General features: G+C 42.1%; 1 protein-coding gene across 1 annotated transcript in view; it reads right to left on the bottom strand.

Annotated features, from left to right (window-relative positions):
* Nucleotides 1-9,537, bottom strand: part of T265_00667 (hypothetical protein) — a gene marked incomplete at both ends in the record, with an annotated part of 53,936 nt that overhangs the window by 419 nt on the left and 43,980 nt on the right. The window lies entirely within an intron of this gene.

The raw sequence follows: 9,537 nt of genomic DNA, 5'->3' as shown, positions 1-9,537 counted from the left end.
TTGAACTTTCCTGGATATTCATTGACTCCAATCATTACTCGCTCAAATCCAAGCAAATGGTACAAAGCGACTCTGCAAATTCCGCAACAGATCTCCCCTGTTCAACAGATGCAAAGCGAAATTTTACGAACAACATACACTACTCTCGTGCCTCTTCATCCTTAGTATCACCGTTACACCTATAACTGATCACATCATGAAACGTTGTATTAAAAAACCATTCTAGGCGTCGTACTTTGCAACTCAGAATCAATCGCATTCAATATTACTGTGCACAATGAACCAGTAGTTCGTTATTTCTTGTTCATCATATGAACGAGACTGTGAACTACGTCTTTTCAAATTTCCTAATTTTTACTCTCCCAAGCTGTACTTATTTTTTGTCTATCTATCTATATTCCTTCAAACTTCCTTTTTCCCACTCATAATCAAGCTCTGGTTGTTTGCACAGGAAATTTCGGTAGTCTAGCCCACTTATTTCTTCACATCCAAACGAAAGCTACTTGAGTTGTACCAGCGTTTCAGACTACTTTCTTTAATGGCGTGAATAGTATACTAGGTTTACGGAGAAAAGACAGAAACAAAGACAGCGCCAGACGTGGTATCATTTTCTAGAGGAAATCTAGAGTGCATTCGATGACAGGGTGGGTGCTCTGAGAAACACCACTTCATAATGGCTAACCGCTTACGGCTTTTAGCATGCTTCACATAAAAACTTGTTTAAATGCATTAGCTGACATTGACTTGAGGTTCCACGTCACAATTGCTTATCAGTCGTCTGCTTCCTTTCTTGTCATTTCCTTGCCGTCCTGTTCGAATGTACGCGTCTTTCGAACGCAGGTTGGCTCGACTGACCATGTCTGGTTCACATTCTTCGGTTCATGTGGGTTTTTGCGTAAGCTTAGCGACTGCCGTTAAATGTGCATGTTGAACGCGTGACCAGAACACCCGAATTATAGCTTATCTACCTAATAAGGGTGGAATAGTCTTTCAGAACTGGTCGGCAAAATACGTCAAAGCACAGAAAATTTACGTCATTCTTTGCATGTTGAACGCGTGACCAGAACACCCGATTTATAGCTTATCTATCTAATAAAGGTGGAATAGTCCTTCAGAACTGGTCGGCAAAGTACGTCAAAGCAAAGAAAAATTACGTCATTCTTCTACAGCAATAAATTTTTGGAAAAATGCTGAAAAAAACATTTGCTACATACCTAAGGAATCGAATGCAATGTTTGCCCATCGGACCTCCATGAACCCAAGAATTTAGCCTTGTATTATGATAATTCAAGATACGCTTTCTGACCAATACACGAGGTGGTAATGGGAGGTAGATTTCATCAGTTAGCATCAGGTTGCTGACTGTAACCAGAGAACCTGAACTTAGAAGCCAAAACTATCCTGAGTTTTTTATAAGTTACTGACGATATCAGCATGGCTAGTGCACTTAGCGCCGCTTTCAGTGGTATTGGTCTTAACAGTTTGACGAAATAATATTAACCAGACCTCGGTTGTAGTACGAATGTTCATGAAGCCCCGAGGAAAGACATACTTGGGTTGCAAGCAAAACAACTAAGCGTAAGCTATTGTTTTTTTTTGTGGTCAGGTGGGTAGGTGTACCGGTATACTTGAGACTTATGTGTGGGTGTGTCACGACATCTTGGTACCGGTAGTACACCCGGATCTGGTATCCGTTACGGGGGTTGCCGGATGAGTTTAACCTTCCACCAGACCATGACAGTTCCATAGATGGTCGTGACAAACTGGGCAAAGGTAAACAAAGCAGAGTAATTGTTTTTCAACGTGCGTACTAGTCCAAGGAAAAAACGAAACACACCTGAAACTACAACTATGTCGCCGCTCCGCGTATGCCCGCACAGCCTGCTGTCTTTACCGCAATCCTATCGGATCATTGGCAACCTTTCCATGTTTTGTCCCCGAGCTGAGAATTTCATGCACATCAAGGTTCGAAACACTCCACAGCGCACTTTCGTGTTGAGTACATGCCAAAAGTTTCCTTCAATTGTTTCATGAAGAAACAGAATTGCACACCTGGTTGAGATTCACAATCTTGATTCTGGTATTGTGCTTGGGAATGAAATAAAATGCCACATTAGTTGTAATCTTAAAAAATCAAGAATATTCACACAATAACAATATTTGGATCCCTCAGAACTAATTATTACCTACCACTGTACCTAAAAATATGAGTTCCATTAATTTCTACTTTCTAAGTGATTAGCACAAGTTAGATCGCTTGACGGGCAAAAGCTCACTCACTTTGTTTTTGACTGCGTGGTCTACGCTGAAGCAAACAGATGATGCAGGATTGGCGTACCCATCAGAATCATATTGGCGACACATAGATGTTACAATTAAACGTGCAAGTTCACTGAATTCTCACTCTAACGGAATCTCTACGTCAAATTTAGCACAGAATGGAATTAAAATTCGGATCCAGTTCCCTCACTGTACTGTGTAATTTACTTGAAACCCAGAAAACCACGGACCGAAGCAGTTATCAGTAAAGTTAACTCGTCCACGGAGGTAATTTATGTTTGAGGTGGATAGAAAAGCCGACCAGAAGTCCACGTAATCACATCCTCCCATCGCTTGGGCCGATTACAGGAGCGCTGACGAACCCATTTACAGGATCTAACAGTGGTACCCAAAGGAAGACATCTTTTGAAGCGCCCTGAACCATAAGATGAAGGGCTCCTTCTTCAAATACCCTAACCACTCTTCAACACATAGACAATAAGACGTGGGTACCAACATCGTCCTAAATTCAACACTGACCGAGTGTGCTACCCGGAAGAGATTTTATTAATTGGTTCCCTATATGCCTTGAAGCTCGACCGATCTAATGGCCTAGACACTCCCTCTGTCAAAATTTCTGTGTCCAAAGAGAGCCGCTATCAAGCAATAAGCCCAATAGTTTTTTTATTAAATCCTCCTAAAACGACTAGTTCTTAGTTGGTTCCAAACTTGTTTTCCAGTTAACTGAAATGCACTCGGCCGTCTGCTTGAAAAAAGTTATGAGCATGGTGTCTACGGACTAATCTCATTCACGCCAACTGCAAGTTGTCCGTCCCACATCAGGTACGGCAGTTTGATTCGTAATCAAAGTGTTGTGTGTGGGCCACCGTTTTTCCACTCTGACTTCCGTGATTGTGATGTCTGACGTGTGGTTAGATGATACGTGAATGCAAAAACTATAAACTGTTTCGATTTTTCAATGAAAATTGCTCTTCCTGTGTGTTTGTCACTTTCTCTTAATTGCTTGCATTGGCCATTGTCCTTCCTCCCACTTTGATCCACATTCGTTCGAGTCACTCAGTTCGGCAAATGGTCATGCTGGCGACTGCGTCCGGTCTCTGCTGCCCCTTTGCACGTACGCCCGCTCAGCTGCAAATGTGTTTGTCACACCAGCTAAGAGGACGATCTCAATTACGTCAGAGCGGTTGTTCGAAGTGGGGGGCTATATCCGGACCGATTAGTTTGTCTGTCTATTCTAGACGATAACTGGCAGGCGCATCGACCAAGATTGAGAAGAGAAATTTAAATACTGTTCTCGTCATAATTCACTTCAGAAAATTACACAAATAGGATTTTATTTTTGCCGATTTCTTGTGTATTGTGTGGGTTTCTTTGTCCAAAATAGTCTATCGTCCAAGTCGGTTTAGGTCAAGCGAAAGTCGACAAAACTAGAGTTCCACCCACAAGCCCCGACACCAATTGTGTGGGTTTCTTTGTCCAAAATAGTCCATCGTCCAAGTCGGTTTAGGTCAGGCGAAAGTCGACAAACTAGAGTTTCATTCCCAAGCCCCGACACCAGGAAAATGCGAACTGCTGGGTGGTAGAAAGCGTTAGGCTGCACCACACTCAACTGTTGAAGCGACAACTTCAGGACCAGTAGAACACGCGTAAAATTGTTCTGTTACAACGTACGATGCGCCCATAGAAACGGAGCCCCTGAGGATCAAATCAAATATCTTCACTTTCGCTGCTACCGAAAGGGCCAGAAGGCAACGGTGCTCCAGAAGGCCATAAAGAATTTTACATATTAGTGCTCTCCCCAGCCCCATAGAAACGGAGCCCCTGAGGATCAAAGCAAATATCTTCACTTCCGCTGCTACCGAAAGGGCCAGAGGGCAACGGTGCTCCAGAAGGCTCTCCCCAGGAGCTCAATGTACCTTGATGATTAAGTTGGGTATTTTTTTGGAAAGTAAGAGCATAAATATAAGTGTGTTGTCTGATCGTTAGAACCCCTTCATACTAGGCGTAGGTCACGTGACGTTTTAGTCACAAGCTTTTGGTTGTTTGCTATAGGAACACACTCAGAAGATTTCAAATAATTGTGAAACTTCTTGGTTGTGACCAACTGTTGACAAACCAGATAAAAGAATGTTACAACACACTAGTAATCAAATTGTTGCATTTTGTTTAATCAGAGTTTCACACTTGGGCGGTTGGTGAATCCAGAATAAGGACAACAAGGTTATATGTTTTCCCCGGAAAATAACTTTATCTAATGTAAACATGTTAATGAAGTGTGAAGGGAATGGGTGTGGAACATCGCACGAATATTCGTGGTTCAAATTTATATTATCAACACAAGTGGAAGGTGACCAGCACTCTCAGCTGTGTACTTTGGAGGCAGTGTACCCTCGGGTTATAAAAGTATGGCCTAAAAGAATGCACTTATCGGGATTTCTAAGTACTCTTATTGATAAAATCGAGGGTTTAAGCATAAATCCTAAAATGGGTTTTCTTTATTTGGAGACTTTCTAAAGCGATAACTTTACTTAAGCTCCAGCCCTTAGGTAAAACACTTCACTAGTCTGTAACGACTATAAAAGGTTACCCAGGCATCAGATCCGTCCAGACACTGGACTTAAGAATAAGAGAGGTAATGAACAGAGTTCAGCTATCGGAGCGAGTAGTTTTGCATTTTCAAGAGCGCCACAATTACGAAAAACGAATAATGACGGGCACACTCCATCTGTCGCCACCCAAATCAAGCAATTACTATCATCACGCTCAACATTGCCAGCAGCACCAGAGAGAACATTGCTGCCTCACTGCAGTAAATCAACAGATGACATCAAACTATCTGCCAGACCGCCTGTCCGACAGGAGGAGATTACCACATTCCGTTGGAAACCACTGCGTAAGATATTTAATTCCAGGATGATACCACATTCACAGTTAATTCCACCAGCTGTAGAAAAAATAGAAAGAAACATATCAGCTTCGTGTATCGTAGTAACAATGTTGACTGCAAAGTGGAGAACAAAGACCTATTCCGGAAACGATGAGATAGATTAAATGTGTTATTTTAACCTTTCCGGACGGTAAGGTAGTTGGTCCAAAATATCTCATTCGATCCTTTGGATACTGAAGAACGGAAGGATTTTTGATACTAAACTTGACACTCCTTGACAGAGTAAGTTATCTAATGAAAATGTGGCTTAAGCTCTACCTAGCTACTCGGATCTTTTAGGGCAACCTCGTGTATTGCTTTTAAGACCAGTTTTGTTTATCAATCAACCAAATGGTCCTTATTCACGATACTTACGGATTTCTTTTTTGTATATATAGTTCCACAATAATCCAATCGTAATCATGATCCAAAAAGATTGTCTTTTGCCAAACTGGCCACCCATCACTTATATGAGCTCACAAACCAATTTTTAATTGCTCTAAAAGCTCCACAAACGTATATACGTTTTCTAGCAACTGCTGGCCTCATAGGTTGAAATGATCCCCAACATCCCATTTCGAGGATCGCTTTGTGCAACGCAATCTTGCTTCACCCCACCAGGAACAACATGCAACATTTAATTCGGCTATACTCCGGAGGACGATAGCGCACCTTAAATATCCTCCAAAATCTGATACCTCCTGTGTCCTAGCCGACATTCGATACATCATTTACTGAAGCCAGTGGCTGGAAAATGACCATGCTATGACACAAGATAAACGACACTGCAAGGGAGAGGCCAAGTTCGATATTGTACATTGCAAGTGGGAGTATAGTTAGGCATCTCCCGTGTAGTGGGGATATTATACTAGTTACTGTTTTACAAAAATTGCTCACCTACGTTAACGAGATTTTTGGCATGTTTCCAACAGCGTACGATATACGTTCACATTGGCGTAAGCAGCATCGTCTCGAGTAGAATTTTAGCCCTTTAGACATGAGGATTCCCCTTTATTTCAAAAGCTAGTAAGATTGATGTATATTTAAATGTTGAATCACTCTGATCGAGCGGCAGCCCGGATTGGTTTCTTCAGGTCATGGGGATCTGAGAAGTGTTTGTTGTTAACTCTTCCTGGGAATGGTCTCCTAATTAGGGGTCCCACCGGGGTTGGGAGTGAGTAGCGGGAGTCCCCATATCCGGTAATATTCATTATGCGATTGATTGCTCTGCTAACACTCGGTCAACAGTTTTGCAAATGCAGATCCGCTGAGGAGGAAGCGTTGGTCTCGTATCCATAAAACAATGGTTAGTTGACCATACTACAAACGCTAATGAGGTTCCAAACCTAGTGTGAATAGGATAAAACAGCAAATTACTATCGCTTGGACCACGATGCTTCTTCCGGTCTTTATAATAGTTTAACGAAAATCTCAAGTTGTACACCAGGCGTTAACCTATAGAAAAATATGCATACCAATTTGGTTTCCAAGGGAGAATCCCCTGGAACACGTCGGATAATTATAGGTCGACTGAAGCATGTGAACTGGACGTCAAGGACTTCGAAAGCATGATAGTCGAAACAGGCTTAACACAGTTGTATCACGGTTGAATTGCAGAAGTCTAAAGAACTAATTCGCACTGTTCTAATTACGTTTTTGTTTGTTTTGTTTGTCTGTATCTGTTGTGACCTATTTATGCTGAGTTGTGTACAGTCCTTATCTTTCAACTCTTTGATGCAAAACACCAATAAAAAACAACGAAGATCAACTTCTAAAACCAGCGCTTCGCAGAGTAACACGCGTCTCTTGTAGCTCAAACCTGAAAAACATGTTCCCATATTTCATATGAAAACGTGCAGAATTTCATCCCTCGAATCCTACTGTACATACATCATTTCGAATGACCTGCCAATACGCCTCAAATAAACTCAGGTGGGTATTTATAACCATATTCGTTTTATAATCGGAAATCCGAAAGAAAAACGATTTCCGTGGTTACGTGGTGCGCATCGGAGTGTAAGAAAATTAGTTTTCTTGCTTGCTCCTCGTAGATGAATGAAGCAAGGAACGTACCAGGTGTCTTGATTTACTACTCAAACGTGGTCTCCTCATCTAACTCAACATCACATCATCCATTCATGACATAAGCAGAATCCAGACACATGGGCTACTCTGACTACCCCCATATTTCCCGTGGGGTGCTGAGAGCACACCCTGATACTTGAACTGCACTGTGCATCGTCGTAAAACATTGTTATTTTTGTACTCAAGGCTCAGTTATTTATAACCTCATGCTGACTTCAGCCAATGTGCTTCCAGGGAACTTCACTATGTTGCTGCGTCTCATAGGCGAGGACTCTAGATTGCTTGTCAAACATATCAAAAATTCAAATGTTGAATGAGAGGCCTGGCTTACAACTGGGGCACTTTATACCTGACTATCAACGGCCTCAATTTGTAGAGGAGAGACCAGTGTAACCTCCTAGCTTACTGGGTGGCCCTCAGGAGTTCATTCTCTATGGAATGCGGATGAATGATCAATAAAGTTATCTGAGTAGCGTTTCGCACTTTCTCAACAGCCTACTTCACTTTTTAAAAGTCATCTCGGTAAGTGATCACAAATTCACTGAACAGGTTCGTGAGTGAAACCGGTCTTAAATTTAAACCACGTGCTGAATGGAATTGAAGGAAAACAAAGAAAATCTTTAACTTAACGTTCTACTGATTGCTAGTGAACGGGTGCACATATGCCCTCAACCAACCAAATTGTACAGTGATGCTTGACGAAAGTTCATACGGAGACTCAAGCCGCACATCATCAAAGGCATGCTGCCATGTAGCCAAACCAGGTGAAATTTACCATTAAATTAAGTGTGTTTCCTACACATGCCACATTCATATCCAGCTTAAAGCCTACACATCGTTCGATCCAATGGTATTTTTCTACTCAAGTGAACACGGCATCACCTAAAATAAATCCACAATTGTATGGACATAACGCACTACTCACACGTTTGCTGGAAACTCCCTGACAGCCCATGATCGGTATCACCTTTCTTCGAACTCATCAGGTAGGCGTAGATCCTTATGTTTCGTCAGCCTTATGTTCTACGTGAACCCAAACTGGACAGGTTTGGACGATTACACTATTTTTCTTTCAGTTTTATCTCGACGGAAACCTGGAACCCAGCTAACTTTCTCGTTTATGACGTGTTTAGGCAAGTAAATGTGGTACGCCTACCTGCTTCTTCCTGATGCTGGGTTGCCAGCGTGTCGGCAATTATAATCAACGGATTATCCTATGAAACACCTGGCCGACGAAAAGCCCACCAATTAGAACAACGCTTCGAATAAATTGTTTAGCTGAGAACTGCTATTTGACGCTTCAAAATTCTCACGAAGAAAAATCAACCTTTCGACGAATTCGTTCCAACTCATGCAACTAGGTGTCACCTTACTTAATGTCTAATATATGTCATATGATACCACGTCATATTTAATGAATAGTGAGTCGAAAAAAGCACGTACAAACGGAAAAATGATAACGAACGATTGTTTGGGAAATGACGGAATCAGTAATGATAAGTCAGCGAAGTTCAGCATACGTGAAGTTGGGTCGCGTGCGTGAAAACACGGTAAATGGACAGACGAAAAATGCAACCCTGGAAACGAGAACTTGGTAGGACAATCTTTTGAATATACAGGAGAGTTGTTCTAATTTGTAACTGGCAAAAGCCTGGCGGAGTCAAGTCAAACTTAAAGATACGTCTTCTAGCCACTCAGTCTTTGTGCGAAGCTTTGAAGAACTTAATTAAGCCCAGCGCAACAGTTTTGGTTTTAACTCAACAACTACCAGTCTTGTGTGCCAATGCAGATTGTTGAGTGAACAAGGAGCTTTATGGAGGTGTCTTCTCCCATTCGTCTACTTGATCGTACTTGCAACACGGGAAAAGTGTCCTTGCCTTTCCTGCACACGTCTTTCTTTCTGTTCGCTTCTGTGAACAAAGTTGACTTAAACGGAATATCTATTGTTCCCTTCGGTGAGCTAGACTAGTCATGTGGTTGTCCCTGAATCTTCTCGACGTTCACAGAAAACCCGATCAGCGCCAACCACTAGACATGGGCCGATAATTTAGGGTGGTTCTTGGCATATTATAAACCGACTCTTACGATAACTAATCTGCTGTGCTCTAAAGCTACTGCTGCTTTTCCAAACGCTTGCTCATTGCCATAAACACCATCCGAGGTGGACGGCATACGAGGAATATCCTCTGCAAATGACAGGGCTATTGTTGTCCTTTTTCCTAGAGAGCCTCGGGGGGGGGGGGTTT

This window comes from Opisthorchis viverrini (genome assembly GCF_000715545.1).
Source record: "Opisthorchis viverrini unplaced genomic scaffold opera_v5_6, whole genome shotgun sequence".
In the NCBI taxonomy this organism is placed as follows: Eukaryota; Metazoa; Platyhelminthes; class Trematoda; order Opisthorchiida; family Opisthorchiidae; genus Opisthorchis; species Opisthorchis viverrini.
Note: the sequence above shows the minus strand (reverse complement) of the source record. Positions and strands in the feature narration are given on the sequence as shown.